The sequence below is a fragment of the Cylas formicarius genome, unplaced genomic scaffold (genome assembly GCF_029955315.1).
Source record: "Cylas formicarius isolate icCylForm1 unplaced genomic scaffold, icCylForm1.1 PGA_scaffold_6__28_contigs__length_40554024, whole genome shotgun sequence".
In the NCBI taxonomy this organism is placed as follows: Eukaryota; Metazoa; Arthropoda; class Insecta; order Coleoptera; family Brentidae; genus Cylas; species Cylas formicarius.
The window spans coordinates 30218863-30246258 of record NW_026844347.1 but is presented as its reverse complement, the minus strand read 5'-3'; the positions used below and the strand labels follow the sequence as shown (position 1 = coordinate 30246258).

General features: G+C 32.6%; 1 protein-coding gene across 1 annotated transcript in view; it reads right to left on the bottom strand.

Annotated features, from left to right (window-relative positions):
• LOC132703709 (rap guanine nucleotide exchange factor 4) overlaps positions 1–27396 on the bottom strand; it is a 178821-nt gene that overhangs the window by 93440 nt on the left and 57985 nt on the right. The window lies entirely within an intron of this gene.

Below are 27396 nucleotides of genomic sequence, written 5' to 3'. Positions count from 1 at the left end.
ATATTACACGTGTATGAAAAATTATGATTTTCAAAATAAACTGATTCTAAAAGATGTTTCTTTGTTGTATTCACCTAGTAGGTTTAGAGTTAATTTATAACAGTGTGCCAAAACAGAAAATAACTAACCTATGCAAATTGTAATAAAGCCATGGCAAACAATTTTTTTAAGTAAAATAGTAACAATTCTCACAGTGAGTGACGAATCCCTGAGAACTTGTCTTTAACAAAACCGAAAACTCTTCTAGTTTTTTATAGTGATATGGTATTGAAATAATAATGGACATCTGTTCGAACATCAATTAGTACTAAGTTTAAATGTTAACAGTTTATTACTAGAAATTTAATTTTTTACAAGTACTTCCCTGCATATTATTATGGGGCATTCTAAAATTATGAAAACTGTTGACATTGACATATGTTCACATCTATAAATAAAATATACCTTTTAAATTTCATGATAGTCATTTTTCTAAGACCATAAACAATTATAAAATAAGTAAGTTTCATTCATTTGATGCATTCGTTGTATTTTATGTACAGTTCTATTTATGCTTTTATCCGAATCAGAAATTATCCTAAATCAAAAATTCTTAACCAAAACGGTTGGTGGTAAAGATACCGCCATATATCAAGTAATTTAACCATTAAATTATCGGTGCGTAAGTTTAAGCACCGTTCACAATAGTGAAACGTTATATTTTGTCTATGTTTCTTCTAAGTCATGAGGATATTTACAATTTAAAATATCATATTTTTTTGTTTCTCTAAGATGGTACTGCTGAAGTGCCGCTAGTATAACTAGTGAAATTATAAATTTCTCAATTTTTAAATGAAACAGCGTCTCTAATACGTGTAAAATGTTCATTATTAGGCTTAACTTGAATGGGCTATAAATGTGACGGTAAACTTAATAATCGTATTACAAAGGGATTAAGCATCTTAGTTTCCTTTGCGAGGAAGATTTAATTTTATTGCAATTTAATAGCTTAATAAAACATATTTATAAACCTTAATTAAAGAGTTTTTCCGCAAGTTTTAGCAAAACTTCCATGATACCCGGATAATGCTTTTTATTTCGCTTTTAAATTTCGCCAATTTCCATAATTCTTTACGAAATATGAATTTTCAATGAACAATCTCGAAGTTGAGCCTTAAAGAAGGAAATTTCTCGCTCCCAACTTCAAACCACTAAAATATTAACTTGCAATTGTTCAAACAGAATCATTAAGGTAAGTGCCGCTCATTGTAAAAGGGAACTTTAGTGTAATTCGGGTGCTTTTGTAGTGCAATTTGAATCGTCTCTACTTCATCTGGATCAACAAATTCATTTTCAGAGTAATTTAAAGACTTACTTGAACTTGCTTTATTTGATTTGGAAAATATTAGAAACTTCATTTAACTAATTTGATAGTTAATTTATCATAAAATTTTAAAAATAGATACGAAAATATAGTCTAAAATAGTATTAAAAGATGCTGCAAATAGATTGAAATAGATGAGGATGTAGAACTTTTTTTCTCTCAAGTCTTGGGAAATATTGAAAAATCAATACAAACCTTCAGTATTATTGTTTTTTTTATAATAGTACGCGTAATGAAGAAATTTAAATTTACTGTGTCTGTTTAGAGACAGTTTCCTACATTATCGATGTTACGGCAAAATTGCTAACATCTTTCAAATAACGATAATAACCGAACTCGATGTACATTAACTTCTTTATTCCCTGAATATAATTATTATTGTTATAACTACAGAGAAATATTAATTATTTTCAGTGACTAACTACAGCATCATTATCAGTTTTTTTTATGATGCTAATATCTGGGAATGCTGCTGGTTAGTAAATATTTTGTTTAAAATATTAAATTCACATCAATTTTTCTCTTTTAATTCTTTAAAGAGAGTTCCACGGCTACTGCAATACTATCTACAAATTTGCGAGATTTTCTTAGCTTCTTAAACTCTATACACTCCAACATACGATTTACTATTGAATTAGCAACTAATAGTGATCTCCCTTTCTTAGATATTCTTATCAATAGAAAATCAGAATTAACATTGGGTCATTCAGTTTACAGGGAACCTAGGCACACAAACCCGATACTTTAATACATTGTCACATCACCCAACAATCATCGGTTATCAACCCTCTTATTTATAAAAGCCGTAAAACTATCAACTATCAACCCGAGTTGCTGAACCCCGAATTAAAGCACCTTGGATCTTTTCCTCTCTGTAATGATTTCCACATTAGAGATATTAAGCATTACATCACAAAATACTGTTCACCACAACCTTCCAAAGAAAATTAGTCCGAAAGCAACCCTAAACTTACTTTCAAAACCTCATCCAAAAATTCCTCAACATCTTTGATCCGTCAAAGACAAAGACAAAATTCCGTTTGAGATACCAAGAGTTTACAGCATTCCATGCATATGCGGCAAAGAATACATCGGAGAAATAGGACGAAAAATATCAGCTAAGCTAAAAAAACATGAACGAGCCTTAAGCCTACGACAAATCGGCAGTTACCGAACACAATCATGAAACCGGACATTAAATCTAATTCGATAAAACTGAAATTCTTGCATGTAATCAATTCTTCCGCCAGAGAAAAATCCGAGAACTCATAGAAATCTATAAGCAACTAAACATTCCTAGCCGCGATTCAGATCTTTACCATTCATCAATGAGACAATGTTAATGCTCCTCCTTTAGCTTCGTCCTCCTCAAAGAGTATATAAGCAGGTACAGTCTCAGTTAAGCTCTGCAGAAGCCAACAAGATAATTGGCGAAACTTCAGCAAATTCGATTTATTAAAAACCAACGCAGGAGGAATTCGGAAGACTTGTAAATAGTGATCAATTTTTCAATTACAAAATTTTACAAATTTTAATAATTTTAAAACACAACATCATTACAGTTATACATGCATGACTTATTGATGAAATTCGAAAATGATGTAACCAAAATGACGGTCTAATTAGTATCGGTTTTTCATAATATATTTTAACCACCTTAATACAATGACCTCAATACACCTTAATACAATGACCAAATCCATAGACTTTAATTAACATTTGAATGTATTGTACTATACCAAGAACGGAACGCTTTTTTTAAATTATATTTGCGTTTGTTTTACTAGGGTTGACTTTGGACATCTATTTTCTGATCCTTAAAGATATCAATATCAATAACATACACGACCTACAACAGCTAGTCAACAAGATAGGAGAACAGAGCAACTCAATGGGTCTGGCTATCAACACCAAAGAAACAAAGTTTATTGTTATATCTAGAATCCTAAATATCCTAAACCTTTTATTTAACGCAAAGCCCATTGAAAGGACATCTGGGCATCTGGCTTCGAACATGCGACAGGTATTCTGGAGGTTTTTAAAATTAATCAATGAAACGCTACGTTTGGTCAGTACTTATTTACCGTTTAGAAGGTTGAACACAATTGGAATACAATCAATAAATTGGAAGCCTTCGATATAAGGCTGCACCGCATAATAATAAAAATACCTTGGACGACCAAGCTAACAAACAAAGAGGTACTAAGATGTGTCAACAAATAACGTGGACTGTTTGAATTGATTAAGAAGAGAGAAACGTCATATCTGGGATATATAATTCGAAGACTGGAGAGGGATCGGAAGGAAAAAAATGTCTATGAAATTACAGACAGTGGACAGGGCTATAAGAAGAAAAATATCAAAAATATTTTATTTTCCAACAAATAAAGAAAATTTAACTCCAGATAGTTTTAACATACAGAATAAATAAGAGTGTCCTGAAATAGGAGACTGTAAACCTAATGACGTGTCCCAGAGTGAAGTTGGCGAGACCGGGTATTTTTGGCAAATATAGAAGTAATTATGCAATTTTATCTACTCAATTTTATAAACGCGAAATAAAAATGTTAAAGGGTGGCCCGCAGTAGCGCGTTTAGACGCCTCTCCTGGCTAATTTCCAATTATATTGTCGTGTTCAAATCCGATATTATTCTAATTTTCCACCGGCAGAATTGCACAACGGGTACTTTGCCTTCGGTTACGTAGACTGTTAATTAAATTTTGTTGCCGGAGCGGGCATTGCCAAATGTCGGTCTAGCAAGTAATTGCGGAGGCATAAGTAATCGGGCCCAACCACCTAAAGCCAACCGCACGCATGGTTACGAAAACCAAGCGTGCTTAAATGCCGTAATGTTATATAGGCGGACGCACTAATTTGCCTTATTTCGAATTAATTAACGCTATTGGTATACGCGAACCGCCACTAAGCCGCAAAAAATTCTGGGCAAAAGCAATGGACGAAAACATACCATCGTCGCATAAAAATTTTGTTACTTCACAGAATAATGAAATTCGCAACATCAATGAGTGTTGTCGATGAAGTTTGATCATAAAGCCGGTCTTACACGAACGGAACAATTGAAAGTCTTTTGGGAGGGAAACTCTTCTCTTGCACAAATCAGTTTAGTGCGACTTTGGGCCACCAGGCCACTAAAGTAACCACAACATAAAGAGAAGCTACGCCAGAAATCCGAAACGAATTTAAATCTTATTTTATGACTGCATATATTTAGATGTAAAGAACAAATTGTCACTTGTGTTGATATCAGCAGATATTCCCTATAGTGTTAGACCAATCATTCAATAAGAAATAAGCAATCGTAATAACATCATTTACTAATTTCTCATCATTTTTCTTTAAATGTCCAATATCGCTTCCATATTTTTCACTAAAAGTTTTCTTATTATTTTTAAATCGCTTAAATGATGATTCCAAAGTACTTCATTACTTATTATTAGTACACTTTTTTTCACTTGACGCTTCCATCACAAAAACAAAAATAAAAAAATGCTCTTTCTAAAAAAATATATTCATAGCTTTATCTATTCGTTGCTATGAAATATTACAAAATATCAAAAAATGTCCTGCGAAACATTTTCGTTTTTCTCGGTGGACGGCATATTCATTTTTTTCAATGTTTTATACGAAATTGTTATACACAACAAAGAGCTTTCCAAAAGCTTGCTCGGTCTCGTAGTAGCTTTCAAAATTAATATTCACTAATTTCTTGATGTTACTAGCATTATTTTAAGGTCAAATTTTAGCACAAAACAGACATTACTATCGCATGTAGCCGAAAAGCACTATTGATAAAATAGACAATTAAAACAGCAATCAAAAAACCATTGTAACATAAAAAAGAAATAAATGTTATTTGTAGTCGTTTATATGTATTTCCGTGGAAGATTTTCCGAGCTTTCAGTAGTTGATTTAATGGGATTAAGCAAAACAAACTTCTTATGCTATGAAATTGAAAGAGACACGATCTTTCAAAATGCTAGCTCGCGTTCCCGGTTGCACTATACATTACTCTCAGGTTGTTGTCTTTGCTTTGACGCCACACCGCCGCCTTCAGTTAATTAGCAAACTGAAACACTATCAAAACACAATTTCAAACATCATATGAGTAGAAGTGTGACCTTTAAAACCATTGCTGACTCAGCTCCAACTCGTGCCGTCGCATCGGCATGAAATAAGTTAGCGACGCAAGAAAACTAATGTAAATATGTTCTTCGTTACCGCATGCACAGGAACGTGCGACAATTCAGAGACAAAAAGAAATCCAGCTCTCTTTTTATTCTTAGTTCATTTCGATATAAATGATATAAAATTTTCAAATCAAAAATATATAGGATAAAGAACTTTTTAAGCAATTCTTAAAAATTCAATAGTGAGTAGCGATCCACGTAAGGTTTGACATTTTAGAACTATTCGTGACATGCTTCGGAGCACATGATATCCGATCCCGGGATATTCTTACCTGATGACGTAAACATCCATTATAAGACTTGCCTACTAAGTACCATTTGGTGACCTTAAGGATGGCAGAATCAATGGCAATATCATACTGAAAAATATGATCTTGCAGTTGCCGAGGGTGTACGTTACTAATGCAGTATTGGGCATTCATGTTTGTGTAAAAAAAAGACACGTGACTGCTGCTTCCAACTGTTATATGGCACTTCAAACCATAATGCCTGTTGTTTTTAATTAATAACAATGGCCAACTGAAGGCGGTATGACTGCAGGTCATACGCTCTAATTGCTCGATAAATCGATCTTTTGGATATCTGTGCATCCGTAGCTACCTCCACACATGTCCGACGGTCTCCAAGCGCACTAAGGTGTTCTTCTTAGCAATCATTGATTATTCTTTGCTAAACAATGTTTTCAATACCCCAAAAGCAAGGAAACTGAATAGCTGTCTATGTTTTTTTTTTTTTGCAAAATTAAAGAAAATAATTATGGTCAAGTCACAAGTTACTCAGTGAGTGTATTCTGGCTAAAAATATACCCAAGAACTAGAAAATATAAAAAATGTAGTACAGTATAGTAGTAGTATTATTAATAATATAGTACCAATATTAATTTAAATAGCTACAATGTATAATAGCATTATTCTAATGTTCAGTACTTTTCCTAATTTTATTAGTAACCGATAACAGATCGATTATATTTCCGCTTGAACGTCCTGTACATCCACCTTTATAGAAAAGTATTTTGCAATTTTCTTTCTTACGGTAACAGGTAAACCAGTTAAAGGAATTCTTTTTATCGAAAAGTGCTTATTGTGGTGATATTGTCGTAAATATATCATTAATGATACTATTCCATTCGAGCTGCTTTTAGCAAATAAGATGGGAGCGGGCGTTTCCTGCGCGCCTGCAAAAATTAAAATAGACTGACCGCGTTCATATCGAGCATAACATTTAGAAATGTCGAAGCTATATTACACGGTTCATTTGTATTCATGGCGATAATAATAATCCATTGTGCAGCCGGCACCGGAAAAAATCTCATTACAAAAATTACCTAGAGCACGGGGTTCGAAAGTTTTCGTTCCCTTTATAAGCCTCAATTAATATTCAGTTTTTCTTGTGGCGTTTTTCGTCGCTTTTCGAACCACTCAGAGTATTATGATATTAGAGGATTTGGAATTCTTTCCGTTTCTGAAATTATTATTCATTGCTTGGACTTATTCCGCAATCCTAATGAACTTTAAAAAGATTTTTTTTTGGCAAAAATATGCAAGCGAAATTGGGGCGCGAAATACACAATGAAAGGAAGCTTTTTTGTTTTGCTAATGCCGTTTCTTCGAACGAAACAAAGCCAATTCAATTTACATTTACGACTTATACTGTGCGCTGTTAAGCATTCTTTGCTTTTATTTCTTTTTATTGAAAAAAAAACAAAAAACCAAAAAGGCCAGATTTTTAAACCTTGCCTTATTTGCAAGAAACTCCATTCAGCAGAAAAAGGTAGCTTCGATATACTCCAAGATAATTTTTTACAATGCAAAAGCTAGATGAAACCCAGCCAACGTTAAATTCCAATAGTGCAACAGCCCAAAAATATTATTCTCTCTCACACTCTTCCCCCTCACTCTCTCTCTTTCTCCCCTTCTTTTACTCTCTCTCTCCCTGTCCCTCCCTCTTTTCCTCTCACTCTTTTCCTCTCAATCTTTTCTTCTCTCTCTATTTCTCTCCCTCTTTTTCTCTCTCTCTTTTTCCTCCCTCTTTCATTCCCTCTTTCCTTCCCTCTTTCCCTCCCACCATATCTCTGTTTCACTCTCTCTTTCCCTCTCTCCATATCTCTGTTTCACTCTCTCTCTCTTCCTCGCGAGAGAGGCAGAGAGGGGCGTCGAAAACATATATAGATTTAAAAACAGACTGATAAGTGATCTCGTGAAAACAAAGAAATATATACTGCTAAAGGACACTTAAACCTAATTAATTTTTCTTTAGGGAATTATTAATTAATCAATTGATATTTCGATGAACTCAAGTGTATTTCATGTTTTCGTAAAGATAAAACAACTTTTTGTTGCTGCCACTTAAAGTATGGATAAACAGCCCGGTAAGAGCCTATTTCTATTTATAGGGAACTAGGTACATATTTCCGTAATAATTTGCATGAACCCCATATTGACTGCCATGCGTTGTCACGAACGAATCGATATTTTAGATAGCAAGCAACCAATATTTGGTAAGACATTGCCAAAACATACATTTCTATTTCAATGGAATTGCGATACTCCTAAGGCTCGTTTTTCACTTGTAACCTTTTCAAAAAATTGCTGCAAAGTTCGTTTCGGGTATAAGTGTATGGTCTAGTTCTAATTTCATTACCCGGGCGACGCAATTCTATTGTAGTTTGCAAGAGGGCAACATTCAGAAATGTCACTAGAATTTTTTACTGGTATTACCGTACGTACGGATAGTAACCAAAAGTGAAAGTCAAAGACCACAAGAATAGCTCATAAGAAATATTTGTTTTATTCAAGGCATCATGTGAAACAAGTAGCAACAGCAATGTTAATTTTCTAATGTTTATATCGTTACATTGTGGATAAATTCACTTTTCACTTTTAACGCGTTGTCTTTCCTAAACTTTCAACAAAATCCTGTCGACGCTCTGAAACAGTCCTTCTTCAAGACAGTTCGGGATACGTCACTAGTTCTACAGAAAGTGACATGAGTGAGCTTTGACCAAAAATTGCAAAACCATTAGTACAGTACTACATTTAAATATTTATTAATACTTAAAGTTCTCTATTTAAACTGTATAAATCTAAAAATCGATAAGTTTCATTGAACAGAACTGGAAAAGGAGAGAGAGAAACAAATCATTACTTTGAAATGGTGCTATTACCCGTTATTTTAAGAACTCTGAAAAGTTATATTCTTTATATTGCACAGACGAAAGTCGTAAACTATAAATTGGGATAAAAAGTTGGAACGGCGTAGTTTCTTATCGTGTTTTATTTCGCTGAAGAAATGATTGAAACAAAAAAGGAAGCGAGTTATACTATTGATAACCGATATGTGATGTTTCAAAGTTTCCTAAACATTAAGTGGTTCATTTGTAATTCAATGTAACCGCGAAAATTCAGCAACCCCGCCGACAGACGCTGACTCGAATACAAAGTGGAGCCTTAAATCTCGAAAAGAGTTTTACAGGAACAAAGAACACTACTCTGCCATCTAAATTAGTTAACAAAGCGCAAGTTAAATGAAGGCAGGGAGCACCCGACGACATGCTTTTTTGGAATCCTGTCTCTGGGCGTAACGGCCTATGCGATTAAATAATTAGTTAACTTAGACTCACTTATCTTGTCGGCGTTATGATTGTCGTTTGGACTTCCATATTTTTCCAAGCTAACAAATTACTGATTTGTATAGATAGAGTTTTAAAAAACAAACCGTTGAATATTATTTCAGGTACAGTTTCAGTTATAATTTCATTATAAATTCATAGTTTTGGTTAGTTAAAATTGCCTTTTAAATCCGCAATACGTTATTGAAACTATTTCCAGAAACCGCTGCTTGTTCAATTAACCGGATTTTTTTACAATACGTACGTATAGAACCGAGAGCCCTTCTTATTTGATCACAGTATATTTAGGTGGACACTTCGATAAATCATTTTAATATTTCTATTTGTTAGTGGGTATTATAATTTTCACAAAGTATTTTTTCGAGTTTTTTTGAAAATGGCCTTTTGAATTCGCCTTTAGGTTCCAAATCCTCGAAAGTTTAATAAATCCCCATGGGATGAACATCTGGTGTCGGGTGTGGGGTGGGAGCAAATCAACAAAGATTCATTATCCAATTTTGAAAGGTGCAAGAAGGACTTTCATCGCATTTGCGCAAAATTCAGAGCAAAATATAAATCATGTCATTTTAACAAATAGATTGGAATAACACACAAAACTCACCATACATATTATGGTCCATTTAATTTGATTGACAAATTTATATACTTATGTAAGACAATCATTTTTATTTAAAAAATGAATGCAACTAATTCACACATGCAGCTGGAAACGAAAATTCTCAAGAACGTATACCTAGAGAGAGTGTGTCCTTTCTACACCTTCGTACTCGGGCGCAAATTCATCCAATAAATAAATTCCGATTTCACGGCCTATTTCGAAACGCATTTAAACTTAATTGCCACTTCAATAATCCTCCGTAAGTGCCTAATCCAATGCATAACGTTTAAATTAGTACTTATTGTTGGAAATAAGCCCAATGGCAAAATTCTCAATCAAGGAATAAAAATAGCAGCTGCCAGTTTGCCTCAATTCACGTCACCGACTAACGTGATTGCGTTTCTTTGCCGTTATTGTTCTATTTTCCCCCGTAAATATTTAATATCTTAGACAGCTACTTATTTTAACTAACTCCTCACAGATTTGATAAATCATTTGTTTAATAATTATGACGGCACATGTTAGTTAAGTGTTAAAATATACACTTCGAAACCCCACGCCATCAAAAGCCAAACAAGGGGTTTGAAATGTAGCTAAAAACAGCAATGAAAGTTAACGAGACCAAAAAGTAAAAGTAATTACGAAGCATTTCACCATGAAATAACACCATCAAACGTCATGTACGAAGTTTAACGTTTCAGAACAACCAGCCAATATTGATTTTAGAGCAAAACAAATGTTTGGTTTTAACCGCGTATGACAGGTGCACTTACCACATCAATTGGAATCAAGCAAAATGTCCGCGTAGCGCGATACGATGACCATTTGACCGGTGAAACTCGTTAAAATGACTGGATAATTATTTTTATTCTTGGCGGATAGACTTTCAAAAAAACATCTTTTTGTTATTTTTGACGTCCTACAATATACCATATTTGAAATTGTCGAAGTACAATGACAGATCGAAAAAATGTAGAATCAAGAATGATGGCAGTTAACAAAACGAACATTGCGAATAGTGGCAGGTGTGGGGTTCAAATTGTTTTTACTATTGCACAGCTTCGTATCCAAACCTACGAAGGCGTAGCTTTGATGTTTGCAATTTTTTTCATTTCTCTCACATATTTGCGATACTTTATGTAGCTACCAGGTTATATTCACACACAACAAATCGGAGTTTTTATAATATTTATGTGAAGAACTACAATTATGTAAAAAAATAGGGGGACATCATATGTTCCACTTTCTAATTAATTTTAATTTTGCGCACCTTCCTGGTGAAAGTTACGACCTTTCCAAATTTCAAAAATTCGATAGAGGAAATTTTTAAACTTCAAAACACGAAATTTTAACGTAAAATTTCGAGTTACAACATGAAATTTGAAAATGTCATAAAACACAAAATTTTACTGTAAAAAATAATAAACAGTTTGTTCTTGTGGTGTGTATTTTTTATAGCTTTGTACAACATATCATTTGAGATTAGCATATAATTTGTGTCTGTACTTATTATAAAAACATTTTTCCAAAACACCAAGATAAGGTTGATTTGTCTGTGGAATAAACAAATACATTGAGCAGCTGTATCACTCACCATTGAAAACCAATTCCACCCCAAAAAGTGTGGGACAAAGAAAATTTTGCTCTAAATCTACTTGCATTATAGGAACAATGTCTGTATTCGCCCCTAAAGAAAATATTTCAATATTCATACTGGTTAGACAACAAAAAATATACAACCAGCTCGTACATTAAGGTGCAACTATTTGCAACATAAACAATAACGGCATAAATAAAGTCAGTCAGATAATTAAACCTAAACCTTTTGCTAGAATAATAAACAAAATGTGAAACAGAGGAGTGTGACGTGAAAAATAGTTAGAGGATGGATAAGGAAAAACTCAGGCACATCTGAAATAATACTATAAATGGTAAAGAGATGATTTGTTGTCTATTCCAGCCAATCAGCTTCTGGATGACTGGCGAAGCGTCAGCAAGCTCGATTCAACAACAACCGAAGCAGGAGGAATCCAGAAGTTTTGGAAATACTTTGCTTGGTAAAACTCTGAAGTCTAGATCAAATTATTTGTTCTCTTTTTCAACCTTCTAGCTTACTTTCCCAATTATATCTAACAGAATTAAACATAACAAAAATTAAATTTCACCAAGCTACTTTAAAAGGAAAATAAATTTAATTTTATTTTTCCCGCCAACCGCTTAAATAATATGAATGGAGCCGATATCTCAGCATCGCCCAATATTAATTTTTCACCACCGCTTCAGGAATCAAATTTGACGTTTCTTGGCAACAAGGTCGCTGCTTTGTTCAGTCCTTCTCGTGCCGTTTAGATGTTGAACTAATTGCTTTTTATATCGCATTCCACATTGACTTATAAGAAGAACGTAAAAATAAGTTCGCAAAGCAGAGCGCCGCGTTATTTGGTATCATGCGCATTGAATGAGGGAGGGGGGGGGGGGGAATTCGAGGTTTTGAAATGTCGAGCTACGTCCCGCTGAATATGCAACACAAGTTTTATTTACATAGGACGAGAACGGCTTTGTTTGATTTTAGCATACGTGCCTGATTACAAACAGTCTGCGTGCTATTAAATTTTATTCTCGACACACCTCTGGTTCGTGTATGCCAACTAATGAATACAAACCGCCATTTTCTGATTTTGTATATCTCTCCACCACAAACCCCATTTGTTTAACTAGAATATTTAAATTGCTTCGGAAGTAATCCACACTTTTATAACAACAATTTTCTTTTAATAGTATTTAAATTATATTAGAGATAGCTTATTAATGTTGAAATGAAATAATTCCTTGAAAATGAATTAAATATTCTGAAAATTATAAACTTAGATTTTCCGGGCCTCCTAAATGAAAGGTATTTTTTTCCTGTTCAGACTGTTCAAAAACTCATAATAAATAAGAACTAAAAGTTCAGATAAAAAACTAACCAAAACTTTTATGGTGGTATAGATACGTAGATAATGTCTTTGCTTGCTTTGTTGGAACGGACAGGCAATTGAATTCTTTTTTAAATGACATTAACTCATTACATAATCGTATAAAATTCACTATCGAGATTGAACAGGATAACTCTATTAATTTTTTAGACTATTACGAAAACGTAACACAAATTAGATTTTTCAATATATCACAAACCTTCACACACGGACAGAGTCATACATAACAGCTCAAATCACCCTCATACACACAAAATGGCTGCATTTAACTCTTTTATACACAGATTTCTTAATATGCCACTCACCACAGAAAATTACAACAGGGAACTTAATATCATTAGACAAATTGCACTGAACAAATAAATCCAGACAACAAAAAACAACTCTATTTATCCGAAACCTAATACAGAACACGAACAATTTAAAACAATTGCATACATAGGAGAACCTAGTGAAAAAGTTTCAAAACATTTGTCAAAATGGGGTTTAAAAATAGCTTTCAGAACTAGCAACAAAATAGGTAAATATTTGAAAAACAATAAAACGAAATGTCCAAAACCTCAAAAATCAGGTGTCTACAGGTTGAAATGCGGCTCTTGTCCTAAAATTTATAATGGACAAATAGGTAGATCCTTCAAGAAACGCATTAACGAACATAAAAGAGCGTTTAAACACAATAGTCTTGATTCTAATTATGCTACACACTTAAACACAGAAAAACACATTTTTGACAACAATTTTGATATTTTACATACAGCCGCAAAAAGTAGAAAATTAAATTTATTGGAAGGCATGGAGATTAATAAAATGAAACGTTCAAATGTTTGGTTAACGATCAATTATATTTAAATACCTCTCCTTTATTGAACTAAAATTCTCACAACAACATTAATTAAGATCTTATGATCATTTTTCGGTATATGTAGTAACAGGTAGTTTGTAAAGATAACATTTGATAAAGACACAGTGTAGTCGAAACAATAGTCGTAAAAATATATAATTTCGTGAAAACCTGAACTTTTAGTCCTTATTTATTTTGATGAATGAATTTTCATCAAGTAAAAGCCACCTTCATCGGATTTTGGATCGTTTACAAAACAGAAATAAAGATAACCACGAAGATAGCGAACTCGACATTGATCTATAGAAATTTTATAACGTAGTTTATAATAAAAATATATAAAAAGTCTGGTTTCTAATAATGCTGCACACTTAAACACAGAAAAACACATTGTTGGTGACAATTTTGGTATTTTACATACAGCCACAAAAAGTAGAAAATCAAATTTATTGGAAGCAATGGAGATTAACAAAATGAGACATTCAAATGTATTGCTTAACGATCAATTAGATTTCAATACCTCTCCTTTATGGAACTTAAATTCTCACAACAACATTAATTAAGGGTTTATGGTCATTTTTTGGTATATATAGTAGCAGGTAATTTGTAAATATTACATTTGATAAAGACACGGTGTTGTCGAAAAAAGTGTCATGTCAAAATATATAATTTCGTGAAAATCTGAACTGTTGGTTCTTATTTATTTTGATAAATGGATTTTCATTAAGTAAAAACCACCTCAGTTCGAGTGGTTCCAAAACTTCTAAATGGTCGCCTTTAACTAAAATACGTTGAAAGCAAAAATTGAGTAAACGTAAATTTTCTCAATTCTTCTTTTATTTTTGCTGGAATTAGCCACATCTGTTTCGGATATTACTTCATCCTTGACACACCACACGTGGAAAATGCCAATGATCTTTCAAATGATGCATACAGCCAATAGTATATTTTTTCTATGACAGGCAAGAAAAATATCACCACAAATATATACATAGAGTGTTTTGATGAATCAGAATATATGCTTTTACTTCAGACTGACAAATGTCAAAATACCACCGATGTTATAAATCTACCGGATCTCTAACAAAAGGTAACTAAACTAACGCTCGAAAGGGTTCGTGACAGAATAGGGACTAGAAAGACAATATTTTATGACATATAGGTATTTTTCTATTCACATTATGTATGTACTAAAGCAAGTAGTTTGGCTAAGTAATTAGGTGAAAATCTCCAAAGGACGTGGAAGCCTACATGATCTCCAAAATACCCCTGGAATCGTTATAAATAAGTAAATATAATCACCAGAGTATCAGAGTTGTTCTTCGTTCAAATGAACATTATTGATTGGAGTAAAAACCCATATCCAAAACCGAAATCATCCAGATCTGCTCATAAATTAAGACGCTATCGCACCGCGATATTGCCACACTACTGTCCCTCGAAGTCTAAAATTAACCTGATTAGCAAGATTAGGTAATTTAACAGGTTTACACTACAATTACAATCTAGCTAATTGAAATGCCCGGGGTTAATGATAACGGCCGGAAAAGCGAATATGTTTAATATTTCAATTAAAAGTTTAAAATCGACCTGATCGTTTTCGGAATATCTAACGTATTGAAGAAAAATATCAATATTTTGATTATAATAAAAGCAATAAGCAAACTCTTTTTCAAACTCATACTCGCTAAAAATTTGAGTTTGTTCTACATAATGTCCTCTGTAAATACGAAAAATGTTCACCAACTTCCAGACGCTAATAGATACAGATTATCGTCATGCAGTGTTTGTGATTGAAAGGTAGCATAATAAACAGCATAAATTGCAGTGAAGAATATTTCCTGTAACTGAAAAGGAGACTATTATTTGCTTATGTTTTATTGCTCAGGTGTGATTGCAAATTCGTTACGTTAATACACATCAAGAAGCAATATTCTTTTAGAAAATACGCAATTAAAATTTAATCGACTGCCGCGAGCTTAAACCACATCAGGATAAACTTGTCGTCTTAGGATTTAATTAAAATGGTAATAGATTAAATTTACCGCATTTCCGGAACATCCGTACGCTAGAGTGCAACTCGGCCACAGGAATAATTATTGCGGATTGGAACAAAATTTTGCCCGATTACCGGAAAGAGGACAAATTTATTTCAATGTTTGGATTAAAAGCGGTTGATATTTAATGACGTTTAATTGAACTTTAACGAATATCCTGAGATAAGTCGTTCGAAGTTAAGACGAATGTCATGAAATGTGCCTACAAAATATGTCACGTTAGGTTAGACCACAAAAATAAAGTTCCTTCTTCAAAACACACAAAAAACCCAATTCAGCAATTGATAACGCCGCAAAAAACCACTAAAGAGGAAATTAATTGCAATAATATTCAAGAATTAAAGACACCGAGTTCTCGAAATTCGTGAGCCTTTGACAATTGCAAAAATAATTCCAGGAATCCGAAATACTCTGCAATATGCAAAAAACAAAATATTCAGCCATGTTTGGTAATATTTGCGAAAAATTCTGTTTGTAATTTTAGAATGATAGAAAGTTGTTGGCGTCAGCACTCTGAAATTTTAATTTAAAATTTCACTTCGTTACTAAAGCAATATCAAATATTAAATCGCCCGAGCATATGGCAAGTGTTTTAATTTAGTTCAGAATGTTTTTTGTTTTTATTAATTTGCAAGTTATTAACTCCTCATGCAAGATTTAGCAAAAAATTTAAAATTGAAAAAAATTCACCACCAACGAAAGCTTAAGCTTATTTTTTGCTCACTTCCTATATCTGAAAAAACTGTAGAACTTAAGAATGCAATCAAAAAACCATATGAATCAAAAACACAGATATTACGGCGGACATGAACTATTATTTAAAAGCAACATACGTTTTTATATGACTTTTGTAAGGTCCTTTTTTATTAAAATATTTAACTTTTTAAGTACCTCAGTTTTCATAAGTTCTTTGGATTTTTGGTCTTTGCCTTGTGCCTTAAATGTCTGTGGTTAAAAAGTGCTTTTTTTCAACAAATAGGTTCAAAATTACTATGCTGTTGCATAGACAAAATAAAATAAAGTATAATAAAGACTTATGAATAGCACAAGATTAATATTTTTCTTCTCCTATTTTTAAACTGAAGATTTCCTCTCTATAAGTTTTTCTTCTTGTTTTGGTCCCTATAGTTTTAATTCTAAATCAATCTAAATTAAAATTTCGAATTGGTGGAATTAAGTTTCTTCATACACTGCAAAAAATCAACGAACATATTTTCAAGTGATTTGTTAGTCATTAATTGCTTCTCAATTATTGAACAAGAATTATCCAAAAATCGCAAAAATAAATTAAAGCTACGTATACGGTGAAATACGTATACCAATTTATCGCAAGGATTGGAATAATAATACGATTGTTTCTTCTATTTTTAGCACACGGAGAAGGCAAACACAAATCGTTCGATAGCATCCAAATTCGTAATTGTCTTTTAATGGCACCGATAATTTCGTAATGCCTGTAACCAAAATTCGGGAAAAAATAATTATGCGCCAGTTACAAACCACCCCATTGATGGCTTTGTGGTTTCCAATTGGCTTAAAAAATCAATAGGGGATTTAACGAAGTATGATTACGTTATTTGTATTTGACTTTGTCTCGCTTTAGAATGTTAATTGCCGCCGATTATTGTAAATAATTGCCAGAAATCGAATTTAAATCTTAGTATTTATTCATTCGACATTTGTTAGAAATTATTGGTTTGATAGATTATTAGTATAGTACGGATACAGATATACCTGAATGTTGGAACATACTATAACTTGTAAACAGCTTACGATAGCCATTTGAAATTTGGAAGGGTTAATATAGGCTGAATGTCCAACTTTTTTACATTATATGCACTTCCGGATTGAGCTGAAATGACAGGAACTTTTTTTGCATTTTTGGATTCAGATCATTCTACGTAGGATAGGACGGTTTTTCTCTTTTATTTTTCTTAAAATTTGTATTTAATTTTTGATAATTGTGTCTAGAAGGCTGTAACCATCATAAATACTATTAACCAGTCACCTGATCTAATCTGATCTTTACTTGTCTAATGACAAATAGCATTTAATGTAATGAGCTATTAACTTTTTAGTATAACCTTTTAAATAGCACCCTAGTGGGAACAAAAACTTGTTAAAACGGGTACTTTTTTGCAACATTTTGACACTAACATTTTCAAAATCCGTTACAGAAAAAGGCCACGGAAAGGAGAAAACCAGATAAGTAAATACATTTTTATGAAAACAAAATATTTCTTAGGTGGCTTTGCTTCTATTCATCATCAAGTTGGCATGATTGAAAATTCTGACAGTTTGTACATTTTTATCTGATTATAGATTTCGTGGTGTTATCGATTTTGATTATGATGGAAAACAATAACCAATTTACAAATGAAGAAAATTTGATGTTTCTAATTTACGGGGAATGCAGAAAAAACTCTCGACAGGCTCGTACATTGTATGCAGCACGCTATCCGGGACCTCGCCTTCCTGTACATTCTTTCTTTAGAAAGCTGGAATTGAAAATGAGAAATCCACAAAATAATCGACATAATAATTTAAGAAGTGAAGAAATGGTAGTCAATGTTGTGGGATACGTCAACGTAAATCCATAAATAGAATTAGACATCTCAAGAGAATTTGTGAGGAGAACTAAAAAAAAACAAGGCTCTCATTCTTTTGAGTATAATCTTCATCAACATCTTTATAAACAAATATTTGTAAAAAGACTTCGATATTGTAATTATTTGTTAGATAAACATGACGAGAATAATAATTCCGTTAACTTAATTTTGTTCACTAATAAGTCACGATACTTAAATAATGCTATGTGTAACCGACAGAACAACAGATACTGGTCTTTAAATAATAAAAGAATTATTCATCCCGAACAGTTTCAAGAACGGTTCGGATTCAATGTTTGGGTAGGAGTGATAGGAAGGCCAATTATTGGACCTGTTTTTTTTTCATGGTGCCTTAACTCGTTGAAGATAGTTACAATTCCGAAGAAATGAAATTGAACACTCACCTCCTGGCGTGACATTAAATATCTATTTTCAGCAGGATGGCGCGCCTCCAGATAATTTCAGAGATATCACTGAACATCTACGTGATGTTTATAGGGATAAACTAATCTCAACACACGATCTAGTCAATTGGCCCCCACGGTCATCGGACTTGACACTTCTTTTGTTTGGGGGTACGTCAAAGACGCTGTTTATGTAACTCCAGTGTTCGACCTACAAGAATTACAGCGGGGAATATCGGCTGCATTTGATAGTATAACTTCAGAAATGTTAGGAAGGGTGAGAGCCAATGTAATTTCTGGAGCCAGAGAGTGTCGTATACAAGTTGAAAGTTTCATATTAAAATAAATTGATTATCAAGTAAATATCTACCGCGCTTATTTAATTTAAATTAAAAAAACCCTAATTCCAAAATCAATGAATGTGATGTTTTATGTCAATGTAAAACTTGTCTTACAGTAACACACATCGATATACCATTCAAATCATCAAATAAATATCGTCAAATCAACAGATTTTGAGAATATTGTATTGAATTATCCCAAAATGTGACAGATTAAAAAAAAATATATTTCTATTCTCTTGTTCTTCTGAGTTTCCGGTAAAAAGTGCTGGTAGCTTATGACGTACGTATACAATACCTGCGTTAGTTTTTGACTATATCCCCGTATTCAAAAAGCATATCAATTTTTGAAGATAATAAAACACTTGCAACAAAAAATTCTAATCGTTAAAACTCAGAAGAAACTCTCTCTTGAATTTTTTTTAAAAATACTAATATGTTTATTCTTTCCACTGTATGAGTTTTTCGAGAGTTTCTTCTACATTTTTAATCTTACAGACTTGAGAATTAATAATGAATAGAAGCAAAGCCACCTAAGTAATATTTTGTTTTTATAAAGATGTATTTACTTATCTGGTTTTTTCCTTCCTATGAGCTTATTTTCTAACGGGTTTTGAAAATTTTGGTGTCAGAATTTTAAAAAAAAGTAAAAGTTTTAAAAAATTTTTGTTGAAAAAACTAGATTATCCTAGAAAAAAAAAGTTTCATTTACAATTTTTCCCATGATCAGGTGACCCGGTGAATAGTATTTATGATGGTGACAGCCTCCTAGACACAATTGTCAAAAATTAAATAAAAATTGAAAAAAACATCCTTCGTAGAATGAACTCCTGAAAATATTGTTGCTTTTATTATGACATTTATTTTTAGTAATTAAAAATTAGTCGACATGACTTTCAACGCAAATAGTTTTTCGTCTTACCGCTGTCATGTCTGTCATGAGATTCTGAATCATAGAATATTAATTTCAATAAATTCAAAGACCATACTTACTTTCTTTAAACGGTAACCACTGTTCTACAGTTTTATAGACTGCTGAATGTTATTAGTTCTTACATCAAAATGAATATATTTAACCTTTATATGGTACAATTATTTTGTACAATACGACCGAAACTTAAATAAAACCGCTAGAGGCATGTTTTACGACTGGCTGCAGCATTCAACTTCGTTCTCTGTTGAAGTTTTAAATTATTTACGTGCCGTTTAATTGCTTGGGGAAGTTTTAAACTGTAAAGAACAAGATGACGTTCTCCCGAATGAACAGGGGAAAGGTTCTTATTATTATCCATTACCGCACTCTACGAACGCGGAATAAATTTAAAATAACTCGAACGTAAAATAATATTAACATGAATTCCGATTTTTGAAGAATCAAAAGTCAAATTTCATATCATTCTCTCGAAGTGAAAAACAATAATTTTTTCCAAATTCTGACAAAAATCATTGCAAAATATTTGAATATTGAAAGAAACTTCAAAAATCATGAATTTAGTGTAACAAAAAAACCTTTAAACTGGAGCACAAGTCAAACGGTAGGCTAGGGAAACACAAGTCACTAAGGAACCAATATGGTCATCAATTAGGGAAACACTTACTGATGAATTCATTCATTCATTGATTGTGAAACACAATCAATCTCTCTAGCTTCGCTAAAAGGAATGTGGTCTACAATTATCTGGCAATAGATGCAATGCGGTGACTTAACGTTACAACAAAGTTAAAATCCATGACTGATGAGTTTTAGTTGGCAGGAATCCGAAACTATCTGGTCTACTCTTGGAGGTCAAATGATATATACGTTATTGTTCTGTACTACCATTACAACATTTTGCATCATTTAAATATTAAGTATTCATTTTTATTTTAGATAATAAATAAAAATAAAATAAAATTAAAAATTAATAAAAAAATAAAAGATAAAATAAAGAATATTTGCACTTACAACTCAACAAATACATTAAAAATGGCCAATAGGCAAACTAATTAAAATATACCACTTAAATTTTAAAATATCTGTACGCGTTGTTAATCAAAAGTTAATAATTAACCCCGCTGCTATTGGAACAATTTCGCACAATCAAAATGTAATTGCAAATTGTACAATTTTATTTTTCATATATACGAACAATTAAATTAGCATTCCAATTAAACATTTCGTACAGTAAGAGGCACTAAAGCTGCGTTTTATTAACTTTTGCTATATATATGCACATGTTTGAAATACGATCAGAATAGCATCGATATTTAATAAAAAGCGATGTATAATTTCGCAAACAATGGAATCCCCGTTTCAAAATCAATTCTGGAGTTCAACAACTTAGGAAATTAAAATGAAAATTTAAAAAACTACATTTCTTTTATGAAAATGTAAGAGAAGTTGAATTTGACACAATAGTTGCCTTACCTTTTTGTGACAAATGCAACGATTAAAAAATTAACTGAAAGAAAATTGTGAACTGACTATCAAGGCCGTAATTAACAATCTCCTTAACACGAACTATACGCTCAAAAAACTTATCAATAATTGATTGGTTAAAATTTTTACTGCAATTGCATTTAACGATTTCCAATGTCCAAGAGAAATAAAATTCTAACAAATTCCTATAACCAGAGTTCAACATTAGAAATTGTGTTCTTTTTAATCAAATTCCTTGCAAAATCATAGGCAAGATAAAAAAAAGTTTTAATATTCAAAAGAATCGGGTAATACGAGGCAATAAAAACTAATTAAATAAATCTCTTATCAGATTGCGGTAGCGGTTCATTTTAAGCAATCTGCCTTAAAAGAAAAAAAACTTTTATTTTCCCGTAAATTTCCATTCCCTAAATTTTAATTTCCTCCGGCAGATAAGGTCTGCCATTAAAGTCTTTTCGTAGAATATTGAAGGCGTTATTATTATGATAAAATCGCTTTGATTTCTTTGGGATCTCTCTTGCCGCTGATGTACTTTTCATTGCCGTCTCGAGTCCGCCTAGCGGAATAAAAACGTCATTTGACCGCCGAAAGGACAATGAAGATATAAAAGGAAGATAATAGAACAATATAAATTCCCGTGAAAGCTTTAATGAAAAGGAACAAGTTTACAGAAACAATATACACATTTTTGTCTTCTGGTTTCGATATATATGAGATAATATGGAGGCCGTAAATACGGTAAAATTAGTACACCCCAGGCGGCAATGACAATTTTTTACATAGAGGAAGGAATTATCTCCCGTATATAAATTTCACACACTAATCTGCAGTTTGAGCCATGTTTTTAAATGACAGGTCGTTTCAGTTTTGGTTAGTCACCACAACCAAAACGTCCAGTTAACGAACTAGCAGTAGCCATGTTGAAGAAATAATTATACAAATAACATATGATTATACAGACCGTCCACGGGGAACATCGTCGATCTGTTGGGGGACGACGGTAAATGGTAAAAATTTGAATGTTGATGGACAAAATATTTTCAAGAAGGCGGCCCATCCGGATATTCCGAAGCTCACTTATTTTAAATGGAACACACCCTATTCATTATTGTTTTTGAATACTCTCTTTTAAAATTTTAGAGATATTTCGAGTATAACATCCTATACCTACCGTTTCTGAGATATTTAACATTTTACGTCAAAAATGACTTTTGTAGACCAGAAAATATCAGTCAATTTTTCCCATGTAGAAAGTGACCTGTTAAACAATTTTGGTTAGTAATTTCAATAATTTTTACAAAAACCGACGCAGGAGGAATCCAGAAGTTTTGTATAAAGTATTACAGTAGCCTGTGGAAGTTTCTTTGAAAATTTAACAATGCAGGATGTTCAAAAAATAGTAATTAAAATTAAACTGCAAAAAAACTCACAAAAATCATCTGAAATGAAATGGAAAAGCACTTATTTTTACAATACAATACAATTCAAAATTAAAAATTATTACTACTTTAATTTTTATTGGACATTAAAAACGAGACATAGTCGACTAAGCACATTTCGGTGGAGGAGCGCCATCATGTTGATAGAATACGTTTCTGAGATCAACTAGTGCCAAATTGTCTAAATAGTCAAAATTTACAGAGTGCCACTCATCTCAGAAAATCTTTTTTCGCCAATACCTCCGGTAATGTTGCGCTCAGGGTAATTAAACTTTAAGGGCACACCAAGAAAAGAAATAGGCAGGAATTATCTAGAAAATTAAAATATACAATACAATAAATATTTCATAATTGTGAAATTTAAGTACAGGATATTGTTTACTCAACAATACAATCGCTTTCTGTATCATCTAATATTGACTTCAATTTAACTTGGAATGAACTGTGTCTCAAAATATTATAACGTCTGCGACCCATGTTGTGACGGTCTACGCCGTAACTCGGATATAAACTCTAGCAGAACGGTTTCCTATGAAACGCACTGTCGTCACGTGGACTGTTTTTAGTTTTTACTAATACTCCTGAAAAAATACATAATGCTATTTCTGACCAATAATTTTTTTTTAAAACGTTAGAAAAGACTTCTGAATTTCTAAATATATCAATTTGTAGCTCTTTTTCCAGAGGTTTTTTTAAGAAGTTAGATTATTATACATATTTTTTAATTAAACAACGATTACAATCTCCAGTATTAGTCGTCAGTTACTGGGACCCATTATTGAAAGAGAATTTTTAAATGACCCACATGCGAATATAGAAGATCTATTTTCAACACTTTTCTATGTAAGCCAAAAAAGTGCATGTATTATCAACATTAGCAAATGTATCTCAATGGTTTTGACGATAATTTATTTACTTATTTTATTTACATTTATCACCAATTTTCCTTATCGTACGGCTATGCGCAGAAACTGTCGATATTTAAACCAATGTAATTAGAAACTCCAAACACTTGATTCGGTGTTTGTGTACTTCTAATCCGGTTGTAATTAGGAAACTTGCGCGAAATTCATTTTCGGAAGATAATTTCGTTCAGCGGATGCGCTAGACGAAAATGTTTAGAATGTGACGAGTCGCAAATTTGAGTTGCAAATTTGTAATTCTCGTCGGAGGAGGGCGAGAGTGCTTTTTGTACAGGGGCGTCTAGAATGTTTGCCGTCTGACTTTTTTCATTTAATCCCAACTTGTTGTGCGCCTTAGTTAGATTAATATTGAAGTTGCCTCGGGTCGTTGTGGCCAACCAAAGACTTTCAAAATATTGTCCTTAAACATTTATTTGTTGCAAGAAAAAATTCGTATCGACGGAAAATGGCACTTGGACCGAATGTGTGTGGAATTTGCTTTTATTGAGTGCCAGTATTTTCAAACATCCATATAGTTGTGCATGAAGAGTTTTCGTTAGTTTTCATTTCGAAATGAATGGAATGCACAAAATACTTACCGGAAATTAATTGGTAAAAAATCGAGTTTTTCTTCTGTTTCACAATAGTCGAATTGGCCTTTTGAATGTTGAAATATTTAATCATAATTTGCTAAAATCGCCTGTCAGATGTTCTTAAATAACTTTCGAAGTTATGTTTTATAATATATAATCAAAAGGAGATATGACTAGCCCTAAAATGCTTTTCCTAATTCTAGAGTTTAGTCATTTTTGAAACAAAACTACAAAAAATTATATAATGCCTTGGAACTTTGCCAATGTAAATGTTATTTCTCGCACATAATAAGAACATACCTGCTTGATCTTTCTCCACGTCATTTCATCGCCTTTCTTGAAAACCCAATAAGTTTATCGTGTGAAAGCATCCCATGCCACTGTCGTTTATTAAAGTGAAATACAAATGGCAAAATACCTCAAATTTGACGTTTAATGAAACAAAAAATATAAGACCTGTATTAACAGAATCATGGCTATCTTGAACATTGGTTTGTTAACAAATGCCAATTAATAAAAATTACCATAACATAATTTAAAATTACTCAATCATTGTACTAATTGACAATGCGTTAGTTGACTACGGAAGTTGTTGATTTAGACAATAAAATTATTATATTGCCTTTTCCTTGCCATATAATTTTTTGCAATACTGAGTTTCAATTAGGTGTACTATATTTTATTTAAATATCTAAGGAGGCCTTGAAATTTCTAGTCCTAGTGGTTAAAATATTGAGGTCTCATATTGGGACACCCTGTATTCCAAAGTAATTAAAACAATACCACCAATCAACTTTCACTTGGAATTAATTCAGGATATGCCGGATCTTATTCTTAACTCAATCCTAAATTTAAAAGCTACCATTTAGTAAACAAAAAAATTGTCTGACAGGCACACTTTTCATTAAACCGATGCATAAAGCACCGTTGGACTAAAGAGATATAAACATTAACATTTTAAGTATGATCCAGCTACGATACCAAATTACGAGATGTTTTAATAGGCAACAAATCCATTAGGTGACTTTTAGCGGGTATATTAACATGGTACAGAATATCATAACGAAATTTGCAAGTATAATTTTAATATTAACCCTCTCCGACGAGTTTAGGTTACAGTTTCAATATGGGCTTTAAAACTCAGTCATTCCGGTCCATTAAATTCGGAGCACGAAACATAAAAAATTACTATTAATACCTCAATACTAGAACCAGAGGGTTTACAAAGAAAATAAATGTAGCGAGTTGTACTAATGGGAGGAACTCAGCAGCCGTATTTTGGTCCTACACAATTTATCACTTCATAATATTACGGTTGTTTTGATAAATGTCATTTCATATGCAAAAAATGAATAAACCAGCACATTGTCTTTTCAATTTATGATAAAAAATATACATACCAAAAAACATAAGAAACTTAAAAAATACGCCAGTTCAGCTCAGTTGCGAGTGGAATTTTAAGAAATACCTGGTGATATCAACCTCGTTACACATTCAAAAGGACAAGGACAGCAGTAATTCACATGAACCGAATATGGAGGTGTGTCCGCTCGGTTGTAGTCCATTTCATGTAGTTTGGCCGAATGGCGAATAAAAGGTGAATACAAATAAATTTTATTTTTATCAGAATTTTTCTGGGCACATATGAATTTTATTTTATTTAATAATAATAATAATGTTAACAACAATATTAATAATAATAAACTCGCATGCATCGAAATTGGCCCATTGTGAACTTTCGAGTTCAATTTCCTTTTTTTTAAACTACTGATCAGATAAAAAAAAATACTGTTCGAAAATTGATTAAATATTTATATCTACGGATGCAGGCCATATCATGCAAGAACCACCTCCATAAGGGCTCAGCTCTTTATTGCAGCATTCTGCAAATCGCTCTCCTAGTCTTCGGCACACTTTTTTTCGTCGGTCACTACCAAAAACGCATATTTTGGTCCCATCTGAGAACAGAACAGAGCCCCATTGATGCAATGTCCAATTCAGATGATCCCGTGCACACCGTAGAAGTGCTTGTCGAAGAGCTGGAGTAAGTTTTAGAGCAATTGCAGTTGTTTTTGGGGTCAGGTAACTTTTCGAGCTGGAGCTGTTGTTGCACTTGAACTACATTATAGTGACGATTTCTTATTATTGTTGAAACACTAAAGTGGTCATCACGGGCCGTGATGACCACCAAACCAAAGAATCCAGTCTCCTCATACCGTTGGCATACTTTTCGAACTGCTGCGCGTGCTATATCCAGTTGTCGAGCAACAGCTGGCTGGCGAAGTCCACTTTCGATTAAGGCGATAACACAATTATACGTTATCCACATAATTAAAAACAAATAATGCGAAAATTCCAGTTGCAAAGGCGATTAATTTAACTCTATAACAAGTTTGTTACTATCAATATAACCACTGCATGAGCACGTTTCATTTGTTTAACCGTAGCTACACAGATAAAAGATCAGCACTCTTGACAAATTTAAACTCATACTAAAGCATATCAAATTGTCTTCGAAAGAGCATGTACATTTTTTGTTTCAGATGAATAGTTTCTCAAAAAGTTACATTTTATTAAACCCCGAACATTTTATCATTGGAAAAGTCACCAATAGAATATAGAATTATTATATGGATAACAGTAGAATAAACAGAATATAAAAGGGCACTATTTTGAGTATTTTAAAATGTTTTTAAAACTAATATTTTTTAGCCACAAAACCAGAACAGGACTTGCTTGAATTATCCCACTATATCAGACTATACGACATAACCGATTGAACAAACGCAACTTAGAGTAACTTAAGGTTGTTTTCTGAAATATTTCCTTTGATTTGGATAGAACGTTTTCAAAATGAATGGTCCTGTAAAGTTAGTTTTTTATTTAAAAATACACCAAGAAACTTGGTTCAAGAACTATTCTTAAAAGTCTGACCTTTAGCCCTAATTTAAACGCTGCAACTTAATGTTCTCTTTTAATTAATCAGTACGGAGCAGAAAGCTCATGATATGATGATAA